Source organism: Rutidosis leptorrhynchoides, chromosome 5 (genome assembly GCF_046630445.1).
Source record: "Rutidosis leptorrhynchoides isolate AG116_Rl617_1_P2 chromosome 5, CSIRO_AGI_Rlap_v1, whole genome shotgun sequence".
NCBI lineage: Eukaryota > Viridiplantae > Streptophyta > Magnoliopsida > Asterales > Asteraceae > Rutidosis > Rutidosis leptorrhynchoides.
Genome location: NC_092337.1, coordinates 264,208,533 through 264,235,743, shown reverse-complemented (window position 1 = coordinate 264,235,743; position 27,211 = coordinate 264,208,533).

Genomic DNA, 27,211 nt, shown 5'->3' with positions numbered 1-27,211 from the left:
GTATTGTAAGTTTGTAAAATATTGTGTAAAAGTTTGAACGTGAAATATTATTATAATCAGTTTTTCATACAGAATTGTAGTAGTTGAATTGTATATTAGCTACTAAGTATGAACTTAACGGGTAGGTACTACCCGAATTTAAACTTAAAAAACGCTAATATGAAGAAAAAGCTTTTATAAATGAGTTCATATTATGCTACGAAATACTATTAACTACTCTTAATATTCTGTATGATTAACTTGTTCCATTTGACTATTTTGAAGGAAATGGCACCGACTACTCGACACACCGTGAATATGAATGAAGAGGAATTCCGTACTTTTATAGCTTCAAACATAGCCACAGTACAGGCTGCGCTACATACCAACAATAACCTTGGATCTAGCAGTACAGGAAATCGTGTAGGATGCACCTACAAAGAATTCACTGCCTGCAAACCTTTGGAATTTGATGGAACCGAAGGACCGATCGGATGGAAACGGTGGACCGAGAAGGTCGAATCGGTGTTTGCCATAAGTAAGTGTACTGAAGAGGACAAAGTAAAGTACGCTACGCATACCTTCACAGGTTCTGCGTTAACATGGTGGAATACCTATCTAGAGCAAGTGGGACAAGACGATGCGTACGCACTACCGTGGTCAGCATTCAAGCACTTGATGAACGAGAAGTACCGTCCCAGAACCGAGGTCAATAAGCTCAAGACAGAACTTAGAGGGTTACGAACCCAAGGATTTGATACTACCACGTACGAAAGACGATTCACAGAATTGTGCCTATTGTGTCCGGAAGCATTCGAAGATGAGGAAGAGAAGATCGACGCGTTTGTGAAAGGATTACCGGAAAGAATCCAAGAAGATATAAGTTCACACGAGCCCGCCTCCATACAACAGGCATGTAGAATGGCTCACAAACTAGTGAACCAGATTGAAGAAAGAATTAAAGAACAGACTGCTGAAGAGGCCAATGTGAAGCAAGTCAAAAGAAAGTGGGAGGAAAACGGTGATAAGAATCACCAATACAACAACAACAGCAATTACAACAATAATCGCAACAATTATCCCACCAATCGCAACATCAATCGCAACTACAACAAATGGCCCAACAACAACAACAACAACAACAATAACAGCAACTACAACAATTATCCCAACAACAATAATAACCACAACAACAACAACAATCAGAAGCAACTATGCCAAAGGTGTGAAAAGTATCACTCGGGGTTCTGCACCAAATTTTGCAACAAGTGTAAAAGAAATGGTCATAGCGCGGCGAAGTGTGAGGTCTACGGACCAGGGGTTAATAGAACGAAAGGAACAAATGGTGTCGGAATGAGTAATGGCGGAGCAAGTAGTGTCGGAGCAAGTTATGCCAATGTAGTTTGTTATAAATGTGGAAAACCGGGCCACATTATTAGAAATTGCCCGAACCAGGAGAACACGAATGGACAAGGCCGCGGAAGAGTTTTCAATATTAATGCGGCAGAGGCACAGGAAGACCCGGAGCTTGTTACGGGTACGTTTCTTATTGACAATAAACCTGCTTACGATTTATTTGATTCGGGTGCGGATAGAAGCTATATGAGTAGAGATTTTTGCGCTAAATTAAGTTGTCCATTGACGCCTTTGGATAGTAAATTTTTACTCGAATTAGCAAATGGTAAATTAATTTCAGCAGATAATATATGTCGGAATCGAGAAATTAAACTGGTTAGCGAAACATTTAAGATTGACTTGATACCAGTAGAGTTAGGGAGTTTTGATGTGATAATCGGTATGGACTGGTTGAAAGAAGTGAAATCAGAGATCGTTTGTTACAAAAATGCAATTCGCATTATACGAGAAAAAGGAAAACCCTTAATGGTGTACGGAGAAAAGGGCAACACGAAGCTACATCTTATTAGTAATTTGAAGGCACAAAAACTAATAAGAAAAGGTTGCTATGATATTCTAGCACACGTCAAGAAAGTACAAACTGAAGAAAAGAGCATCAATGATGTTCCCGTCGCAAAAGAATTTCCCGATGTATTTCCGAAAGAATTACCGGGATTACCCCCACATCGATCCGTTGAATTTCAAATAGATCTTGTACCAGGAGCTGCACCAATAGCTCGTGCTCCTTATAGACTCGCACCCAGTGAGATGAAAGAACTGCAAAGCCAATTACAAGAACTTTTAGAGCGTGGTTTCATTCGACCAAGCACATCACCGTGGGGAGCTCCTGTTTTGTTTGTCAAGAAGAAAGATGGTACATTCAGGTTGTGTATCGAATACCGAGAGTTGAACAAACTTACCATCAAGAACCGCTACCCACTACCGAGAATCGACTACTTATTTGATCAACTACAAGGCACGTCTGTTTATTCAAAGATTGACTTACGTTCCGGGTATCATCAAATGCGGGTGAAAGAAGATGATATTCCAAAGACTGCTTTCAGAACATGTCACGGTCATTACAAGTTTATGGTCATGCCATTTGGTTTAACTAATGCACCAGCTGTGTTCATGGACCTTATGAACCGAGTGTGTGGACCATACCTTGACAAGTTTGTCATTGTTTTCATTGATGACATACTTATTTACTCAAAGAATGACCAAGAACACGGTGAACATTTGAGAAAGGTGTTAGAAGTATTGAGGAAGGAAGAATTGTACGCTAAGTTTTCAAAGTGTGCATTTTGGTTGGAAGAAGTTCAATTCCTCGGTCACATAGTGAACAAAGAAGGTATTAAGGTGGATCTGACAAAGATAGAAACTGTTGAAAAGTGGGAAACCCCAAAAACTCCGAAACACATACGCCAGTTTTTAGGACTAGCTGGTTACTACAGAAGGTTCATCCAAGACTTTTCCAGAATAGCAAAACCCTTGACTGCATTAACGCATAAAGGGAAGAAATTTGAATGGAATGATGAACAAGAGAAAGCGTTTCAGTTATTGAAGAAAAAGCTAACTACGGCACCTATATTGTCATTGCCTGAAGGGAATGATGATTTTGTGATTTATTGTGACGCATCAAAGCAAGGTCTCGGTTGTGTATTAATGCAACGAATGAAGGTGATTGCTTATGCGTCTAGACAATTGAAGATTCACGAACAAAATTATACGACGCATGATTTGGAATTACGCGCGGTTGTTTTTGCATTAAAGACTTGGAGGCACTACTTATATGGGGTCAAAAGTATTATATATACCGACCACAAAAGTCTTCAACACATATTTAATCAGAAACAACTGAATATGAGGCAACGTAGGTGGATTGAATTATTGAATAATTACGACTTTGAGATTCGTTACCACCCGGGGAAGGCAAATGTGGTAGCCGATGCCTTGAGCAGGAAGGACAGAGAACCCATTCGAGTAAAATCTATGAATATAATGATTCATAATAACCTTACTACTCAAATAAAGGAGGCGCAATAAGGAGTTTTAAAAGAGTGAAATTTAAAGGATGAAATACCCAAAGGATCGGAGAAGCATCTTAATATTCGGGAAGACGGAACCCGGTATAGGGCTGAAAGGATTTGGGTACCAAAATTTGGAGATATGAGAGAAATGGTACTTAGAGAAGCTCATAAAACCAGATACTCAATACATCCTGGAACGGGAAAGATGTACAAGGATCTCAAGAAACATTTTTGGTGGCCGGGTATGAAAGCCGATGTTTCTAAATACGTAGGAGAATGTTTGACGTGTTCTAAGGTCAAAGATGAGCATCAGAAACCATCAGGTCTACTTCAACAACCCGAAATCCCAGAATGGAAATGGGAAAACATTACCATGGATTTCATCACTAAATTGCCAAGGACTGCAAGTGGTTTTGATACTATTTGGGTAATAGTTGATCGTCTCACCAAATCAGCACACTTCCTGCCAATAAGAGAAGATGACAAGATGGAGAAGTTAGCACGACTGTATTTGAAGGAAGTCATCTCCAGACATGGAATACCAATCTCTATTATCTCTGATAGGGATGGCAGATTTATTTCAAGATTCTGGCAGACATTACAGCAAGCATTAGGAACTCGTCTAGACATGAGTACTGCCTATCATCCACAAACTGATGGGCAGAGCGAAAGGACGATACAAACGCTTGAAGACATGCTACGAGCATGTGTTATTGATTTCGGAAATAGTTGGGATCGACATCTACCGTTAGCAGAATTTTCCTACAACAACAGCTACCATTCAAGCATTGAGATGGCGCCGTTTGAAGTACTTTATGGTAGAAAGTGCTGGTCTCCGATTTGTTGGAGTGAAGTGGGGGATAGACAGATTACGGGTCCGGAGATTATACAAGAAACTACCGAGAAGATCATCCAAATTCAACAACGGTTGAAAACCGCCCAAAGTCGACAAAAGAGCTACGCTGACATTAAAAGAAAAGATATAGAATTTGAAATTGGAGAGATGGTCATGCTTAAAGTTGCACCTTGGAAAGGCGTTGTTCGATTTGCTAAACGAGGGAAATTAAATCCAAGGTATATTGGACCATTCAAGATTATTGATCGTGTCGGACCAGTAGCTTACCGACTTGAGTTACCTCAACAACTCGCGGCTGTACATAACAATTTCCACGTCTCGAATTTGAAGAAATGTTTTGCTAAAGAAGATCTCACTATTCCGTTAGATGAAATCCAAATCAACGAAAAACTCCAATTCATCGAAGAACCCGTCGAAATAATGGATCGTGAGGTTAAAAGACTTAAGCAAAACAAGATACCAATTGTTAAGGTTCGATGGAATGCTCGTAGAGGACCCGAGTTCACCTGGGAGCATGAAGATCAAATGAAGAAGAAATACCCGCATCTATTTCCAGAAGATTCGTCAACACCTTCAACAGCTTAAAATTTCGGGACGAAATTTATTTAACGGGTAGGTACTGTAGTGACCCGAACTTTTCCATGTTTATATATATTAATTGAGATTGATATTTACATGATTAAATGTTTCCAACATGTTAAGCAATCAAACTTGTTAAGACTTGATTAATTGAAATATGTTTCATATAGACAATTGACCACCCAAGTTGACCGGCGATTCACGAACGTTAAAACTTGTAAAAATGACATGACGATATATATATGGATATACATATGGTTAACATGAGATTATGATAAGTAAGTATCTCCATAAGTATATTAACAATGAGTTATATACATATAAACAAGACTACTAACTTAAGGATTTCGAAACGAGACATATATGTAACGATTATCGTTGTAACGACATTTAAATGTATATATATCATATTAAGATATATTAATATATCATAATATCATGATAATATAATAATTTAACATCTCATTAGATATAATAAACAATGGGTTAACAACATTAATTGAGATCGTTAACTTAAAGGTTTCAAAACAACACTTACATGTAACGACTAACGATGACTTAACGACTCAGTTAAAATATATATACATGTAGTGTATTTAGATGTATTAAAATACTTTTGGGAGACTTCAAGACATATATCAAAACACTCATACTTAACAAAAATGGTTACAGTTACTTTCCCATTCTTTTCTTTCATCAAGAATTCTAGTCGTATTCTTACCCGTATTATACACAGCTTCAAAACGTACTTACTATGGGTATATACCAATAGGAACTAGCATGGGATTCCACTCTTGATTATGTCATGTATGACTAATCAATTTTAACTTCTACCATGAGCTAGTCAACTAACTAGAACTCCTTTTAACCCCACTCACCACTCACCAATTACCACTCATCATTCACTCCATTTCACTTCCAATTCTCTTTCTAATTCTCTCTCAACACACACACACTATTATGAACGTATTTTTCCAGTAGTTAATCATCATCTTCATCAAAAATCACTTCAAGAATCAAGCTATAATCATCATCGGAAGAACACTTCAAGAACACTTCAAAAATCCCTTTAAGTTTACTAATTTACTTCCAAGCTTTCTAATCCATTCCAAGTAATCATCTAAGATCAAGAAACCTTTGTTATATACAGTAGGTTATCTTTCTTATTCAAGGTAATATTCATATTCAAACTTTGATTCAATTTCTATAACTATAAACTATCTTAATTCGAGTAAAAATCTTACTTGAACTTGTTTTTGTGTCATGATCCTACTTCAAGAACTTTCAAGCCATCCAAGATCCTTTGAAGCTAGATCATTTCTTGTCACTTCCAGTAGGTTTACCTACTAAACTTGAGGTAGTAATGATGTTCATAACATCATTCGATTCACATATATAAAACTATCTTATTCGAAGGTTTAAACTCGTAATCACTAGAACATAGTTTAGTTAATTCTAAACTTGTTCGCAAACAAAAGTTAATCCTTCTAACTTGACTTTTAAAATTAACTAAACACATGTTCTATATCTATATGATATGCTAACTTAATGATTTAAAACCTGGAAACACGAAAAACACCGTAAAACCGGATTTACGCTGTCGTAGTAACACCGCGGGCTGTTTTGGGTTAGTTAATTAAAAACTATGATAAACTTTGATTTAAAAGTTGTTATTCTGAGAAAATGATTTTTATTATGAACATGAAACTATATCCAAAAATTATGGTTAAACTCAAAGTGGAAGTATGTTTTCTAAAATGGTCATCTAGACGTCGTTCTTTCGACTGAAATGACTACCTTTACAAAAACGACTTGTAACTTATTTTTTTGACTATAAACCTATACTTTTTCTGTTTGAATTCATAAAATAGAGTTCAATATGAAACCATAGCAATTTGATTCACTCAAAACGGATTTAAAATGAAGAAGTTATGGGTAAAACAAGATTGGATAATTTTTCTCATTTTAGCTACGTGAAAATTGGTAACAAATCTATTCCAACCATAACTTAATCAACTTGTATTGTATATTATGTAATCTTGAGATACCATAGACACGTATACAATGTTTCGACCTATCATGTCGACACATCTATATATATTTCGGAACAACCATAGACACTCTATATGTGAATGTTGGAGTTAGCTATACAGGGTTGAGGTTGATTCCAAAATATATATAGTTTGAGTTGTGAGCAATACTGAGATACGTATACACTGGGTCGTGGATTGATTCAAGATAATATTTATCGATTTATTTCTGTACATCTAACTGTGGACAACTAGTTGTAGGTTACTAACGAGGACAGCTGACTTAATAAACTTAAAACATCAAAATAAATTAAAAGTGTTGTAAATATATTTTGAACATACTTTGATATATATGTATATATTGTTATAGGTTCGTGAATCAACCAGTGGCCAAGTCTTACTTCCCGACGAAGTAAAAAATCTGTGAAAGTGAGTTATAGTCCCACTTTTAAAATCTAATATTTTTGGGATGAGAATACATGCAGGTTTTATAAATGATTTACAAAATAGACACAAGTACGTGAAACTACATTATATGGTTGAATTATCAAAATCGAATATGCCCCTTTTTATTAAGTCTGGAAATCTAAGAATTAGGGAACAGACACCCTAATTGACGCGAATCCTAAAGATAGATCTATTGGGCCTAACAAACCCCATCCAAAGTACCGGATGCTTTAGTACTTCGAAATTTATATCATATCCGAAGGGTGTCCCGGAATGATGGGGATATTCTTATATATGCATCTTGTTAATGTCAATTACCAGGTGTTCACCATATGAATGATTTTTATCTCTATGTATGGGATGTGTATTGAAATATGAAATCTTGTGGTCTATTGTTACGATTTGATATATATAGGTTAAACCTATAACTCACCAACATTTTTGTTGACGTTTAAAGCATGTTTATTCTCAGGTGAATATTAAGAGCTTCCGCTGTTGCATACTAAAATAAGGACAAGATTTGGAGTCCATGTTTGTATGATATTGTGTAAAAACTGCATTCAAGAAACTGATTTCGATGTAACATATTTGTATTGTAAACCATTATGTAATGGTCGTGTGTAAATAGGATATTTTAGATTATCATTATTTGATAATCTACGTAAAGCTTTTTAAACCTTTATTTATGAAATAAAGGTTATGGTTTGTTTTAAAAATGAATGCAGTCTTTGAAAAACGTCTCATATAGAGGTCAAAACCTCGCAACGAAATCAATTAATATGGAACGTTTTTATTCAATAAGAACGGGACATTTCACCGTTGAAGCTAGATCCATTTTTCTCTTTTCCAGTAGGTTTATCCAAGGAACTTAAGGTAGTAATGATGTTCATAACATCATTCGATTCATACATATAAAGCTATCTTATTCGAAGGTTTAAACTTGTAATCACTAGAACATAGTTTAGTTAATTCTAAACTTGTTCGCAAACAAAAGTTAATCCTTCTAACTTGAATTTTAAAATCAACTAAACACATGTTCTATATCTATATGATATGCTAACTTAATGATTTAAAACCTGAAAAAACGAAAAACACCGTTAAATCGGATTTACGCCGTCGTAGTAACACCGCGGGCTGTTTTGGGTTAGTTAATTAAAAACTATGATAAACTTTGATTTAAAAGTTGTTATTCTAGGAAAATGATTTTTATTATGAACATGAAACTATCTCCAAAAATTATGGTTAAACTCAAAGTGAAAGTATGTTTTCTAAAATGGTCATCTAGACGTCGTTCTTTCGACTGAAATGACTACCTTTACAAAAACGACTTGTAACTTATTTTTCCGACTATAAACCTATACTTTTTCTGTTTAGATTCATAAAATAGAGTTCAATATGAAACCATAGCAATTTTATTCACTCAAAACGGATTTAAAATGAAGAAGTTATGGGTAAAACAAGATTGGATAATTTTTCTCATTTTAGCTACGTGAAAATTGGTAACAAATCTATTCCAACCATAACTTAATCAACTAGTATTGTATATTATGTAATCTTGAGATACCATAGACACGTATACAATATTTCGACCTATCATGTCGACACATCTATATATATTTCGGAACAACCATAGACACTCTATATGTGAATGTTGGAGTTAGCTATATAGGGTTGAGGTTGATTCCAAAATATATATAGTTTGAGTTGTGATCAATACTGAGATACGTATACACTGGGTCGTGGATTGATTCAAGATAATATTTATCCATTTATTTCTGTACATCTAACTGTGGACAACTAGTTGTAGGTTACTAACGAGGACAGCTGACTTAATAAACTTAAAACATCAAAATATATTAAAAGTGTTGTAAATATATTTTGAACATACTTTGATATATATGTATATATTGTTATAGGTTCGTGAATCAACCAGTGGCCAAGTCTTACTTCCCGACGAAGTAAAAATCTGTGAAAGTGAGTTATAGTCCCACTTTTAAAATCTAATATTTTTGGGATGAGAATACATGCAGGTTTTATAAATGATTTACAAAATAGACACAAGTACGTGAAACTACATTCTATGGTTGAATTATCAAAATCGAATATGCTCCTTTTTATTAAGTCTGGTAATCTAAGAATTAGGGAACAGACACCCTAATTGACGCGAATCCTAAAGATAGATCTATTGGGCCTAACAAACCCCATCCAAAGTACCGGATGCTTTAGTACTTTGAAATTTATATCATATCCGAAGGGTGTCCCGGAATGATGGGGATATTCTTATATATGCATCTTGTTAATGTCGATTACCAGGTGTTCACCATATGAATGATTTTTATCTCTATGTATGAGATGTGTATTGAAATATGAAATCTTGTGGTCTATTGTTACGATTTGATATATATAGGTTAAACCTATAACTCACCAACATTTTTGTTGACGTTTAAAGCATGTTTATTCTCAGGTGAATACTAAGAGCTTCCGCTGTTGCATACTAAAATAAGGACAAGATTTGGAGTCCATGTTTGTATGATATTGTGTAAAAACTGCATTCAAGAAATTGATTTCGATGTAACATATTTGTATTGTAAACCATTATGTAATGGTCGTGTGTAAACAGGATATTTTAGATTATCAGTATTTGATAATCTACGTAAAGCTTTTTAAACCTTTATTTATGAAATAAAGGTTATGGTTTGTTTTAAAAATGAATGCAGTCTTTGAAAAACGTCTCATATAGAGGTGAAAACCTCGCAACGAAATCAATTAATATGGAACGTTTTTAATCAATAAGAACGGGACATTTCATATATGATATGCTAACTTAATGATTTAAAACCTGGAAACACAATGAACACCATAAAATCGGATATACGCCGTCGTAGTGAAACCGGTGGCTGTTTTGGTTTGGATAATTAAAAACTATGATAAACTTTGATTTAAAAGTTGTTCTTTTGGGAAAATAATTTTTCATATGAACATGAAACTATATCCAAAAATCTTGGTTAAACTCAAAGTGAAATTATGTTTTTCAAAATGGTCATCAAGATGTCGTTCTTTCGACGGAAATGACTACCTCTTTAGTAATTGACATGTAACTTAAATTTTCGACTATAAACCTGATCATATACATAGCATTGTATATGAATATTTTATTTGCTAAAAGCCAAAGGCTGAACTGCGCGAATTATAAGGCAAAGCTATGCAATATTCGCTGAAAATAAGCACAGCGGTCATGTTTTCGCATTGATACAAAGACTGCGGTTTAATCCGCTGAGTTTCCGCGAATAGTTAAGGTACTCGCGGACCGCGGATATCTCGAAACCTATAAATAGAGAGATTGGCCTCTCATTTAGGGGTTGTTGATTCTCTGCCATTTTTCCTAAGCCTTTGTAATTTCCACTTGTGATCTAGCCCAAGGGATTTTGACATTGCGAAAAGGTGAATTAAACTAATTAACAATCAAGACCGGGTCGGGGTGGTTGATCACTTGATAGTTAAAGTGAAAGACGATCATCGGGGCCCAAAATAATCATCAAACATTCCATCCTCCATTACAATCTTATTGCACTCAATCCGTAATTAAGTAACATCGCTAATTAAGGATTGATCAATTGGCGCCATCCGTGGGACACGTTTTACAAATTAAACTGAAAATTTTTTGTTTTACGCCGTTAAGCAATTAATTCGACGGTTTAATTTCGATCATGTTTTTGTTGTGGTGATTTGTAGGTGCATACATCTAAAATAGGTGGTGAATTGCTCGATTGCTTAGAATTATGAGTAATATTGGAAACGATAGTGATACAGTGGTCGATGTGCGAGCGAATGCCCAAAAAAGAGAAAAAAGCGAAAATTCGCTAAAATGCATCATAATTGGCAATTTGCGCCAATTAGTTTCCCGAAAATGCAGAGCGATGATTTTTCTGAAATGCCGATAATGATATCGTGCAAAATCACGGAAGCTGATATCACAGTCATGAAAGTCCATGTCGACAATGACAGTAGCGTTGATGTTATTTACGAACAATGCTTCGCTCAATTGCTATAAAGTATTAAAGCAAACCTGCAAACAACCGCAGTCTCGCTAACTCGTTTTGCAGGAGAATCTTCATTACCTATAGGTGTTTTTTCATTAAACATCGAGTTAGCTGATGTTAATGATGACGCTTTGGTGCGGCAAGCGCGATTAGATTTTTATGTTATGCGAGCCTCTTCTCACTATAACATACTGTTGGGAAGAACCGCTATAAGTAAATTTGGGATTGTCCCGTCTACAATTCATGGCATGATTAAGTTTCCAACGTATAAGGGAATTGCCACAATATGTTCAATGAGCATTGTGCCTATTTGTACGGCTGTCAACATAAAAATCACAGGGCAAGAACCTGTTGATGGTGCGGATGCTATGGAAATAATTAATCCTGCATATCCAGAACAGAAAATCAAAGTAGGACGCAATGTTAGTGCGAATACTAGAAAGCAAATCGTGCAATTACTCGTCCAATATATGGATGTTTTTGCCTGGTGCGAAAACGATATGACTGGTGTTCCGCGTCATATTGCAGAACACAGGCTAAATGTGAATCCAGCTCTGAAACCCGTAGTACAAAAGCGAAGGGGTATGGCCCCAGATCGCGTAAAATGGTTGTGCGAAGAAGTAACAAAATTGGTGAGATCCGGCATTTTGCGCGAAGTCCAATACCAATCATGGATTGCGAATCCAGTATTGGTGAAAAAACCTGATGGTTCTTGGAGAATGTGTATTGATTACAAAGATCTAAATAAAGCGTGCCCCAAGGATAACTATCCGCTTCCAGAAATTGATATGAAAGTGGAATATTTACATGCTTTCCCATATAAATGTTTTTTGGACGCGGCAAGAGGATATCATCAGATTCCTATGGCACAAGAAGACGCAGATAAAACCGCATTTCATACGGGCAAAGGCATATATTGCTATATCATGATGCCTTTTGGTTTAATCAATGCAGGTGCGACATATCAACGGTTGATTGACACCGCGTTTGATAAGCAAATAGGGCGTAATCTTGAAGCTTATGTAGATGATTTAGTCATCAAAAGCGCGACACAAGAGCGAATCATTGAAGATATGCGCGAAACATTTGACAGACTGCGAAAAATAAACATGAAGCTTAATCCGCTAAAATGTAGTTTTGGCGAAACTGAAGGAAAATTTTTGGGATATCTTGTTACAGAACAAGGTATTCAAGCTAATCCGAAAAAGATCGCGGCTATAGAAAATATGACCGCGCCGAAAACGATCAAAGAAGTGCAAAGTTTGACGGGAAAACTAGCCGCATTAACGCGCTTCTTGTCTAAAGCTGCCGAAAGGTAGTTGCCATTTTTCAAAACTCTGAAAGGGTGCTTGAAGCAAAAGAATTTTGTTTGGTCCAGCGAAGCAGAATCTGCGTTTCAAGAGATGAAAAAGTTGCTAAAAACTTTGCCTACACTAACCGCGCCGGTTAATGGCGAAACTCTTTATCTTTATATCTCGGTAGCAAACGAAGCTTTTGGCTCAGTTTTGATCGCAGAAAGAAACAAAATACAAAAGCCTGTGTATTTTGTTAGTAAAGCACTTACGGGAAGTGAAATAAACTATGCGCCTATTGAAAAGTTTGTGTATGCGCTCCTTTTAACAACGTGAAGGCTACGACGATATTCTCAAGGGCATCCCGTGCATGTCTTAACTAATCTACCAATCAGGCAAGTCTTAACAAAGCCAGAGATATCTGGTAGACTCGCATTATGGGCGGTAGAATTAGGTGCTTATCAAATATCTTACCTTCCGCGTAGCGCTGAAAAAGGGCAAGTTATGGCGGATTATCTTGCTGAACTGTCTGGAGAATTGGAGGTGATTAACGAGAGAACCGCACTAAAACCTGAACACGGTGAAACTTGGGATTTATTTACTGATGGTGCTTCGTGCGCAGAAGGTGCAGGTGCGGGGTTAGTTTTGGCAAGTTCAAGCGGTGAAGAGCATACTTATGCTCTGCAGTTTAATTTTGATGTAATTAACAATGAGGCAGAGTATGAGGCATTGCTTGCAGGTATAAATATTGCGCGAAAAATGAATATTGTTAAGTTGCGTGCATTTACGGATTCGCAGTTAGTAGTGAATCAGTTTAATGGTTCTTTTGATGCGCATGATCCCTCTATGCAGAAATACTTGCAGTTGTTGAAAGAAATGGCAGCGCGATTTGAGCATTTCGAACTCGCGCAAGTGCCAAGAAGCCAAAACAAAAAGGCGGATGCGTTGAACAAATTGGCTGCTTTAACATTCTTGCACTTTCAAAAACAAGTATGGGTTGAGGAATTACCGAATAAATCAATAGATAGTGACTTAATGGTTGCATCTGTTACAGAAGAACAGCAAAATTGGATGGATCCAATTCTACAATATATCCGCAGTGATATTCTGCCAGATGATGGTCGAGAAGCCCGTTTAGTGCGAGAGCGAGCACCGATGTATATCATTCAAGATGATATCTTATATCGTAAATCATACTGCAGACCAATGATGCGATGTGTTGGCCCAAAGAGGCAGAAATGATTATAGAAGAAGTGCATAATGGTACTTGTGCACTGCATTCAGGCTATAAAACTATTGCAGCGAAAATTATGCAAATGGGATACTTTTGGCCATCCCTATATCGCGATGTGGCCAAAATTATTAAACGCTGTAAAAGTTGCCAAAGGCATGCTCCGCAGAATCGAATGCCGTGGCACGATATGATTCCTGTTAATTCACCATGGCCGTTTAATAAATGGGCTATTGACATTGTAGGGCCATTCCCTGCAGGCCCTGGAAATGTTAAATTCCTGATTGTCGCGATTGATTACTTTACCAAATGGGTTGAAGCTAAGGCGGTTCGCACTATTATTGGTGTACAAGTGCGAAATTTTGTATGGGAATACATTGTTTGCCGATTTGGCATTTCGCGAGAATTGGTTAGCGATAACGGTGCACAAATAGCGAAAGATCCTTTCAAGACATGGTGCGCTGATCTAAATATAATACAAAAGTTTACGTCCGTGGCGCACCCGCAAGCCAATGGACTGTGCGAAGTAACCAACCGCGCTATTGTCAGTGGTATTAAAAAGAGGTTGTGTGAAAGGCGAACTGGTTGGGTAGATGAATTACCGAATGTATTATGGGCACATCGTACTACTTTTAAAAAAAGTAAAGGCGAATCACCTTTTAGTTTGGTGTATGGTTCTGAGGCAGTAATCCCCGCAGAAATTTTGGTACCAACGCATCGAATTGCTAACTTTGATGATGAAGCAAATGATGCTGCGTTGAGCGAAAATCTAAATTTCATAGAAGAGCGGAGATTAATGGCTGCTATTAGAGAAGCGAATAATAAACAACAAATTGCTAAGTATTATAACAAAAGATTGCATGCTTTGTCTTTCGCTATAGGCGAATGGGTTCTGCGAAACAATGAAGCAAGCAGAGCAGAAAAGCTTGGCAAGTTGGGTCCTAATTGGGAAGGCCCTTATCAAATCGTGGCAATTAATGCCGCAGGTTCATATAAGCTTGCAGATATGGAAGGGAAGGTTTTACCTAATGCGTGGCATGCTATTTTGCAAAAGCGATATTATGCATAGTTTTGCGGAAACTATCAGATATATATGTATAACGTGCGAAATGGGATACAAGGCATACGGCTAATGTACTTATTAAGTGTTCTTGTTTTTAATTTTTTGCAAGTCTTGATCACACTTGACGAAATTTCAAAAATAAACACTTGTAAAAGTATGCGAAAAGCTTATATATGAAATACGAATAGTTATGAAATGTTTAAATAAGCAAAGTGATGAAATTGCCCACTTTTGCATGCGAATTATTGCGAAAGGAATTTTAAATCCTAAGTGTTTGATTTTGCCAATGCTAAGATGCTTCGCAATGCTAATTAGTTGCCTAAGGATCGTTTTGGAGGACTTAGAAGATTCATAACGTATAAGCATATATGCATACAGATTGTTTCGTAAAAGTACACATTTATTATGTGCACAATAATATATGTTGGAAATTGCAAAGGACAAGTTTGTGTTATGAATATTGACAATGACAGCGCTATAAAAATAGAAGTACTTGCAAAAATATGAAAAAGTGAAATTTTATTAATAAAATCGCAGAAGCAGCTGCGTGCTGATTATACAAAGTGAGTATTAATCATTGGTTAAGTCAAGCTTGATGATGTCATCTGCAGTGGCATCTTCTTGCTTACTTATCGCGGTTATCTTGGGGAGGGGAATTTCGGCTATGCCCTGTTGAGCGACCGCATATGCTGACTTCGCATCTTCCAGTGAGCAAAGGCGGTCAGCTAATGCAGCTGGTAGTGGGTCTAGCAGTGGGCAGCGAATAACAATCTCATCCATAAATTCAACCATCTCGCGTAGCCTTAATGCGGAGGCAAATGTTGAAAAATTTACAGAAACAGGCTTGGAATTAAGGATCTTTATAGCCAGTTCAGGGAGATGTTGGCGGACCTTGGTGAACTCAAGTTCCGCAGAGGCTTTAGCAGCAAGAGCGTTGTCTCGCTCTGTCGTTAGCTTCGTCACATTCTCTGACAGTGTTTTAATAGTGTCCTGCAGTTGCTTTTCTTTCTCATTCGCAGCAGTAACCTGTTGTTTCAAGTCATCAACGGTGGTTTTTGCTGCGGTTAACTCATAGGAGAGATCAATACAGCGTTTTTCGCTATTTTCAGCTTTGATCTTTTCCGCATTATACTTTAGTTGTTCAGCTTCAAGAACATTGAAAAATTGTTCTTGACGGCATATAACATCATATGCTGAATTAAAGCACATGTAGAAATTTTGAACAAAACTATTATGCGCGTCCAGCACAGAGAGTTTAGAGAACTCGCGGCGAAGCTCCCCGGGGATTGCTAACTTCATCTGTTGGCACTGATCCAAAGCAGCGGCAGCTGAAGCGTAAGTATATCCTGCTAAACCATCAATTCGCACTCCATAAGAGTCAGGTGGAGTGCGGAACAATTCGGTGATTTGATCAAGAGTGTTCGGACTTGCAAAGATAGGATCACCAGAAGAATCGCCTGCAAAATAACGTCGTTGGTTAGGCGGCGAAATAAAAATAATATATATTTTACATGTTCAATGGCAATTCGCAATATACCAGTTTGCTGTTCCCCTTCGTGTTCTGGTATAAATGGATCGTCGTGAGGAGCGGTTTCCTGTTGTTTATGTTTTTTGCTTTGCGAAGATGGCGGTGTTTGTAACGGTCGCTTGGTAGTACTCGGCTTTGAATAAGGAGATTTAGAGGTTAAATCAACGATTGGAATGGGCTGCTTTTCTTTCGATGATGATGATTTAGCCTCCGGGCTCATTAACAGTTTAGTGATCAGAGTTTTTGGATCAGCTTTCCTATCTAACTCGTTAATCTTCATTGCAAATTAAAAGAGAGCTGCAAAAAATGATTAAAATGATAACGATGGATTGATGAATTGGGTAATTCTTTGATATTTTGGAAAAATGAGTAGTGAATTTGTGATTTCAGGTCACACTATATATAGGCAACGGGGTTAATTATGTTAATTAACCGTTGTGATAACTCAAACGGTAACTTTTTCCTATAACGGTAACTTGGTTAATGCGAAATGATTCCATGCGAATATTGGCTGCGATAACTGCGAATTTTTAGAGTTTATCATGATACATTTGTTTCGCAATATGTATCATAATAAACTGGGGGGACTTGATCATATACATAGCAATGTATATGTATATTTTATTTGCTAAAAGCCAAAGGCTGAACTGCGCGAATTATAAGGCAAAGCTATGCAATATTCGCTGAAAATAAGCACAGCGGTCATGTTTTCGCATTGATACAAAGACTGCGGTTTAATCCGCTGAGTTTCCGTGGATAGTTAAGGTACTCGCGGACCGCGGATATCTCGAAACCTATAAATAGAGAGCTTGGCCTCTCATTTAGGGGTTGTTGATTCTCTGTCATTTTGCCTAAGCCTTTGTAATTTCCACTTGTGATCTAGCCCAAGGGATTTTGACATTGCGAAAAGGTGAATTAAGCTAATTAACAATCAAAACCGGGTCGGGGTGGTTGATCACTTGATAGTTAAAGTGAAAGACGATCATCGGGGCCCAAAATAATCATCAAACATTCCATCCTCCATTACAATCTTATTGCACTCAATCCGTAATTAAGTAACATCGCTAATTAAGGATTGATCAAAACCTATACTTTTTCTGTTTGGATTCTTAAATTAGAGTTCAATATTAAACCATAGCAATTTGATTCACTCAAAACGGATTTAAAATGAAGAAGTTATGGGTAAAACAAGATTGGATATTTTTGATCTTTTTAGCTACAGGAAATGTTTAATAAATCTATACAAATCATATCCTAGCTAACTTATATTGTATTATACATGTATTCTAATATATTATGTAATCTTGGGATACCATAGACACGTATGCAAATGTTTTGACATATCATATCGACCCATGTATATATATTATTTGGAACAACCATAGACACTCTATGTGTAGTAATGTTGGAGTTAGCTATACAGGCTTGAGGTTGATTCCAAAAATATATATACTTTGAGTTGTGATTTAGCCTGAGACATGTATACACTGGGTCGTGGATTGAATCAAGATAATATATATCGATTTATTTCTGTACATCTAACTGTGGACAACTAGTTGTAGGTTACTAACGAGGAAAGCTGACTTAATACACTCAAATCTTTAAAACATATTAAAAATTGTTGTAATTATATTTTGATCATACTTTGATATATATGTACATATTTGTATAGGTTCGTGAATCGATCCATGGCCAAGTCTTATTTCCGAGGAAGGAAATATATGTGAAAGTGAGTTATAGTCCCACTTTTAAAATCTAATATTTTTGAGATGAGAATACATGCAGGTTTTATAAATGATTTACAAAATAGACACAAGTATGTGAAACTACATTCTATGGTTGAATTATCGAAATCGAATATGCCCCTTTTTATTAAGTCTGGTAATCTAAGAATTAGGGAACAGACACCCTAATTGACGCGAATCCTAAAGATAGATCTATTGGGCCTAACAAATCCCATCCAAAGTACCGGATGCTTTAGTACTTCAAAATTTATATCATATCCGAAGGGTGTCCCGGAATGATGGGGATATTCTTATATATGCATCTTGTTAATGTCGGTTACCAGGTGTTCACCATATGAATGATTTTTATCTCTATGTATGGGATGTGTATTGAAATATGAAATCTTGTGGTCTATTGTTACGATTTGATATATATATGTTAAACCTATAACTCACCAACATTTTTGTTGACGTTTAAAGCATGTTTATTCTCAGGTGAATACTAAGAGCTTCCGCTGTTGCATACTAAAATAAGGACAAGATTTGGAGTCCATGTTTATATGATATTGTATAAAAACTGCATTCAAGAAACATATGTTGATGTAATATATTTCTATTTTAAACCATTATGTAATGGTTGTGTGTAAACAGTATATTTTAGATTATCATTATTTGATAATCTACGTAACATTTTTAAAACCTTTATTGATAAAATAAAGGTTATGGTTGTTTTAAAAATGAATGCAGTCTTTGAAAAACGTCTCATATAGAGATCAAAAGCTCACAACGAAATCAATTAATATGGAACGTTTATAATCAATATGAACGGGAAATTTCAGTTGGTATCTGAGCGTTGGTCTTAGAGAACCAGAAAATTTGCATTAGTGTGTCTTATCGAGTTTGCTAGGATGCATTAGTGAGTCTGGACTTCGACCGTGTTTTCTTTAAAAATGATTGCTTAACATTTTTGTTGGAAACTATATATTATTAACATGTAAATATTATGTGATATATTAATCTCTTAACATTTTTGATATTGTGTGATAGATGTCTACCTCTAGCACAAATTGAAATGTCTCGTTCATATTGATTATAAACGTTCCATATTAATTGATTTCATCGCGAGGTTTTGACCTCTATATGAGACGTTTTTCAAAGACTGCATTCATTTTTAAAACAACCATAACCTTTATTTTATCGATAAAGGTTTAAAAAGCATTACGTAGATTATCAAATAATGATAATCTAAAATATACCGTTTACACACGACCATTACATAATGGTTTACAATAAGAACATATTACATCAAAAATAAGTTTCTTGAATGCAGTTTTTACATAATATCATACAAGCATGGACTCCAAATCTTGTCCTTATTTAAGTATGCAACAGCGGAAACTCTTAATAATCACCTGAGAATAAACATGCTTAAAACGTCAACAAAAATGTTGGTGAGTTATAGGTTTATCCTATATATTATCAAATCATAATAATAGACCACAAGATTTCATATTTCAATATACATCCCATACATAGAGATAAAATTCATTTATATGGTGAACACCTGGTAACCGACATTAACAAGATGCATATAAGAATATCCCCTATCATTTCGGGAAATCCTTCGGACATGATAAAAACGAATTCGAAGTACTAAAGCATCCGGTACTTTGGATGAGGTTCGTTAGGCCCAATATATCTATCTTTAGGATTCGCGTCAATTAGTAGATCGGTTTACTAATTCTTAGGTTACCAAGCAAAAGGGGCATATTCGGCTTCGATCATTCACCCATATAATGTAGTTTCAATTACTTGTGTCTATTTCGTAAAACATTTATAAAACTGCATGTATTCTCATCTCAAAATATTAGATTTTAAAAGTGGGACTATAACTCACTTTCACAGATATTTCCTTCCTCGGAAATAAGACTTGGCCACGGATCGATTCACGAACCTATACAAATATGTACATATATATCAAAGTATGATCAAAATATAATTACAACCATTTTTATTATGTTTTAAAGATTTGAGTGTATTAAGTCAGCTGTCCTCGTTAGTAACCTACAACTAGTTGTCCACAGTTAGATGTACAGAAATAAATCGATATATATATATTATCTTGAATCAATCCATGACCCAGTGTATACACGTCTCAGGATAGATCACAACTCAAAGTATATATATTTTTGGAATCAACCTCAACCCTGTATAGCTAACTCCAACATTACTGCATATAGAGTGTCTATGGTTGTTCCAAATAATATATATACATGGGTCGATATGATATGTCAAAATATTTACATACGTGTCTATGGTATCCCAAGATTACATAATATATTAGAATATATGTATAATACAATATAAGTTAGCTAGGATATGATTTGTATAGAATTGTTAATATTTCCCGTAGCTACAAAAATCAAAAAAATATCCAATCTTGTTTTACCTATAACTTCTTCATTTTAAATCCGTTTTGAGTGAACCAAATTGCTATGGTTTCATATTGAACTCTATTTTATGAATCTAAACAGAAAATGTATAGGTTTATAGTCGGAAATATAAGTTACAAGTCGTTTTTCTAAGAGGTAGTCATTTCAGTCGAAAGAACGACGTCTTGATGACCATTTTGAAAAACATACTTCCACTTTGAGTTTAACCTTGATTTTTGGATATAGTTTCATGTTCATAAGAAAAATCATTTTCCCAGAAGAACAACTTTTAAATCAAAGTTTATCATAATTTTTAATTATCAAACCCAAAACAGCCCGCGGTGTTACTACGACGGCGTATGTCCGATTTTACGGTGTTTTTCGTATTTCCAGGTTTTAAATCATTAAGTTAGCATATAATATAGATATAGAACATGTGTTTAGTTAATTTTAAAAGTCAAGTTAGAAGGATTAACTTTTGTTTGCGAACAAGTTTAGAATTAACTAAACTATGTTCTAGTAATTTCAAGTTTAAACCTTCGAATAAGATAGCGTTATATGTATGAATCGAATGATGTTATGAACATCATTACTACATCAAGTTTTGTGGATAAACCTACTGGAAAAGAGACAAATGGATCTAGCTTCAAAGGATCTTGGATGGCTTGAAAGTTCTTGAAGTAGAATCATGACACGAAAACAAGTTCAAGTAAGATTTCCACTCGAAATAAGATTGTTATAGTTATAGAAATTGAATCAAAGTTTGAATATGAGTATTACCTTGTATTAGAAAGATATCTTACTGTAAATAAGAAAGATTTTTTGAGGTTGGATGATCACTCTACAAGATTGGAAGTAAGCTAGCAAACTTGGAAGTATTCTTGATTTTATGAAACTAGAACTTGTCGAATTTATGAAGAACACTTAGAACTTGAAGATAGAACTTGAGAGAGATCAATTAGATGAATAAAATTGAAGAATGAAAGTGTTTTTAGGTGTTTTTAGTCGTTGGTATATGGATTAGATATAAAGGATGTGTAATTTTGTTTACATGTAAATAAGTCATGAATGATTACTCATATTTATGTAATTTTATGAGATATTTCATGCTAGTTGCCAAATGATGGTTCCCACATGTGTTAGGTGACTCACATGAGCTGCTAAGAGCTAATCATTGGAGTGTATATACCAATAGTACATACATCTAAAAGTTGTGTATTGTATGAGTATGAATACGGGTGCATACGAGTAGAATTGTTGATGAAACTGAACGAGGATGTAATTGTAAGCATTTTTGTTAAGTAGAAGTATTTTGATAAGTTTCTTGAAGTCTTTCAAAAGTGTATGAATACATATTAAAACACTACATGTATATACATTTTAACTGAGTCGTTAAGTCATCGCTAGTCGTTACATGTAAATGTTGATTTGAAACCTTTAAGTTAACAATCTTGTTAAATGTTGTTAACCCAATGTTTATTATATCTAATAAGATGTTAAATTATTATATTATCATGATATTATGATATATTAATATATCGTAATATGATATATATACATTTAAATGTCGATACAACGATAATCATTACATATATGTCTCGTTTCGAAATCATTAAGTTAGTAGTCTTGTTTTTACATATGTAGTTCATTGTTAATACACTTAATGACATATTTACTTATCATTTATCATGATTAAACATAGTGTATCAATATCTTAATATGATTCAGATGTATTTAGTAAGAAGTTGTTATAACGATAATCGTTATATATATCTTTTCGAGTTTCTTAATTCAATAAACTCAATTTTATGTATATAACTCATTGTTAAAATACCTAATGAGATACTTACTTATCATAATATCATGTTAACTATATATATAATCATATATATGTCATCATATAGTTTTTACAAGTTTTAACGTTCGTGAATCACCGGTCAACTTGGATGGTCAAATGTCTATATGAAACCTATTTCAATTAATCAAGTCTTAACAAGTTTGATTGCTTAACATGTTGGAAACACTTAATCATGTAAATAACAATTTCATTTAATATATATATAAACATGGAAAAGTTCGGGTCACTACACAAATCCCATTGACTCACCTAATAATAACGAAGTGTCGAATATATATTGGCAAGATTCACAAGTTCCTGAAGAACCGGAAGAAGAGGAAACGGAACCGGAAGAGGAAACGGAACCGGAAGAAGAGGAACCGGAAGAAGAGGAACCGGAAGAAGAAGAAGAGGTTCCGGAGGGGGGAATAGTAGGAACCACAGAAAACCGGTCAAATAATAGAAAATCCTCAACCAATGGACCAAAGTTAATAATGGTCAATGGTGTTTCCGTTAAGGAAGCAAAATATTGGGAAAATTACCAATTTTCTGATGAATCGTATCCTGATGAGGATTCCGATGATGTTATAGAAATTACCCCGACCCAATTTAATGAGGCAAAAGAAAATAAAAACGGAAAAGGCATCAAAATAGAGAAATCTGATTCTGACCCCGATGAACTTTATATGTACCGTCAACACCCGTATTTTCAATATCGTGACAATAACCTGGGAACCTCTAAACCACCAGGTTTTTCTAAACCAATGTGGAAAACGACGAATCATATTAGAGGAACATCATATATCCCTAGAAGATTAGGAAAAAGAACCAAGTCCGAAGAAGAAGAAACCAGTGATTCAGATTAGAGGGGTGTGAGCATGTTGTGTAATAAATGTATTGTAGTGTGCTTGTACTTTTATGTTCTATGTAAAAATTGCTTGTATTGTTTGTTATTACGAATCTAATCCTTGTCTATTTTACAGTATAAAAACAAAATGGACGTTAAGGGTAGACAACCGAATATTTTAGAAGACCTACCAGAGGATATGATTGAGGAAATCTTATCTAGAGTCGGTCAGAATTAATCAGCACATTTAGTTATGGCGAAATTAACTTCTCAAACATTTGAAAGACTTTCCAGAAATGCCTTAGTTTATAAAAGGCTTTCCTTTGATAGGTGGGGTATATCACATTGGGAAGACTTTAAGTTACGCCGTGTTTTCTTTAAAGCGTTAAATGCGGGGAACCCAAATGCAATTTTACGCTACGGGTTAAGAACCTATTTTGACTCAACATATCCCAACATAGGATTTCGTGAATTAGAAAGAGCTTCTAACATGCAACATAAAGAAGCATGTTATGCTTACGGGTTAGTGATGTTCGCTTCTTACCAAAGTGAGAAAAAGAACATCGGATTGCAGCTTTTAAATAAAACTTAGTTGGGGTGAGAAACAAGGTTTTTAGATTATTACGGGGCTGTTGGACATTACGAAACCCTCGTCCTTTTGACGACATTACAACATGCTGCCTAGCCAATGGTCATAACGGTTATTTTCCACAAGACCAAGGATGGGAAGTCGTCTCAGTAAAACCAGAATGCATGACTTGTTTCTAGACTTACGAATTACGTGTCTTTATTGTCTTTGCTGAACAACTTGCGTATTAACTAGATTTATCTTCAAAACTGTCCTGTATCATAGTGTACTATATTTCATGTTATATGTAATATAGCGAAGTTGTAAGTTTGAAGAATATTTGTATGTGATATATTATTATAATCAGTTTTTCATATAGAATTGTAGTAGTTGAATTGTATATTAGCTACTAAGTATGAACTTAACGGGTAGGTAGTACCCGAATTTAACCTTATAAAACGCTAATATGAAGAAAAAGCTTTTATAAATGAGTTCATATTATGCTACGAGATACTATTGACTACTCTTAATATTCTGTATGATTAACTTGTTTCATTTGACTATTTTGAAAGAAATGGCACCGACTACTCGACACACCTTGAATATGAGCGAAGAGGAATTTCGTGCCTTTCTTGCTTCAAACATAGCCACAGTACAGGCCGCGCTACATACCAACAATAACTCTGAATCTAGCAATACAGCTAACGGCACAAGAAATTGTGTAGGATGCTCCTACAAGGAATTCACTGCCTGCAAACCTTCAGAATTTGATGGGACCGAAGGACCAATCGGATTGAAACGGTGGACCGAGAAAGTTGAATCGGTGTTTACCATAAGTAAGTGTGCTGAAGGAGACAAAGTGAAGTACGCTACGTAATGGTGTACCTTATGGTTTACACGCATAAAATGAAAGATGTGGAGCTCTGAGTTACGGACGTTTTGGCTTTTGAATCACCTCAATCGGAGTTTGTATGAGAAAGTTATGCCCAAATTAGTGAAGACGTGCAAGTTATTGGGCTTTTCCATTAATTAAGCCCAAGAAGCTTCCTACTAGCCCAAACTTTGCCTATAAATAGAAGAGCTCCCCACCTCATTTGACACAAGAAAAGAGGGACAGCCATTTCACTTTCTCTCTCACACACTTCCCTCCACTCTCCACTCTCCATTCTCCACTCTCCACCCTCCACTCTACACTCTCCACTCTCCACTCTCCATGACTTCGGGTCCCAATTTCTGGACAGCATACTACTCTTTATCTAGACTTTCTCTCTCATACATGCTTTCTCTCTCTAGACTTCGACTGTCATCCGCCCAGCTCCAAGGAATGACTTCATCCACCCAGCTCCAAGGCATGACTTCATCCGCCCAGCTCCAAGGCATGACTTCATCCGCCCAGCTCCAAGGCATGACTTCATCCGCCCAGCTCCAAGGCATGACTTCATCTGCCCAGCTCCAAGGCATGACCTGTTCCTCCCAGCTCCAAGGCATGACTTCTTCCACCCAGCACCAAGTATACAGGCAGAACATATGTAAGCCCTATTTTAAGATTGACTTAAGCCACGCCATGGTTTTAGACCATGATCCGCGTCTGCAGGGATTCGTCCTGGGGGAAAACGTCAATCGGCAAACTACTCCTCACATGGTTCATTTTACTTTGCACTAGTACGTATACGCTTACTCTCTAGTAGAGAAAATACGTACTATCATATGGCGCCATCCGATTCTATGACTAGAAGCAAAAAAAAGTTAGAATGCACAATAAAGTGTCCATCATTCGGATCGCTAAAATTGTTACTGACTTATAAACATTTATTCATCATTGGTGTTCCGTTCAGAAACACACTGGTTCCATTCAACAACCACCGTCAACTTTATTCCACCATTTTCGTTCAGAATGCCTGGGACAAAATCACAAAAATGTGAAGATTCGGAGATTAACAAAAAGAAAAATTTTGATGCCTCGTGTAAATAAAAAAAAAGGGGGAGAAGAAGGGAAATTAAGGAATTACAACTGAGACTATACCTACGTGCCTATATTCACCTGCTCAGATTTGACTTGCATAGTCTCTACTCAAATTGTGAAGTTACCCGTATTATCTTGAAGATTATTTTGATAAGCCTAAGGTACACAACAAATATGATATACTGAATTGGACCCACAAGCAAGGTAGTGGGCAACTCCAAGCTAGACCACACAATTGGTCCGGTATATTGATATTTGTCGTTGGCTTGATGTCATCCACATAAGTTGTGTGGATGAGGATAAAGCATCTAGAAAATGTGTATTTTTCAATATTAAGGGATCATCACCTCCATCTATATTCTATACCAGAAATAATATGTTCTTTTCTTAAGAAATATTAAGAACTAGTACTTCACAACTACACCCACTTTTAAAGTATAGCCAAACTCCAGGCCGCCGTCCAAGATGCATTTAAAGTTTCAAGTTTAATACGGTGCTCCGAACAAAGATGGCAGTTCTACCTTTGTTTTACAACAATAAAATGAAGCCGTTCAACAATCAATTTCTAAGGCATAAAAGATGCATCATTTCCACCGTGGTCCGTCTTCCGGTGACAAATCCATTTACAATAACAGAAGTTAACGTTCATGAAGACGCTATCTGTTCTCCGTTCTACGGCTCCCAGCAACAGACCTCAGCTTATTTATTTAAGGTAAGTTCCGTATAATGAGATCTGTCTTCCGTTCTCTGGACAACCGATCTCCGATGCCGCTGTTCGCCAACCAACTATCAAAATTATTTCCATGACAGCACAAGATACCACTGAAAGAAACGCATGAGGATCTGAACTGTCTTTCATAGCCATCAATACCAAGATAGGATGATCCTGAATCATTTCCTGCAACACATAATAAAGGCGCATCCCGATACCCGTAATGAAGACGCATCCAGCAACCATTTTGAGTATAGGCACATCCTGATACCCATGATGTGAACCAAGCTAGAGGGTTAATTTGGTGTACATTTGACGATTTAAACTCTATTGTGCAAACTAAAGAGATAAAATGATCGGTGATGGTATCTCAGGCGCACTACTGTCTATTAAAATACATTGGTATCCAAGAGCAACACCTGCCGACATCAATTTACAAAGTATTGTGCAAAATCGATCAACATACGTTAAAAAAAAAAAACCAAAAATTGATTTAAGCTCAAGAGGATAAAGCTAAGATTCATCAAACGGGTACCAAGTTTGATTTGAGACGATAAAAAAGAATTGTTCCTTGTTCTGTCTTTCGTGTTCCACTCAGCAATATTCAACAAAATTCTGTTATCCGTGATCCGATTTGCAACTAATGTTGGGGTTTTAC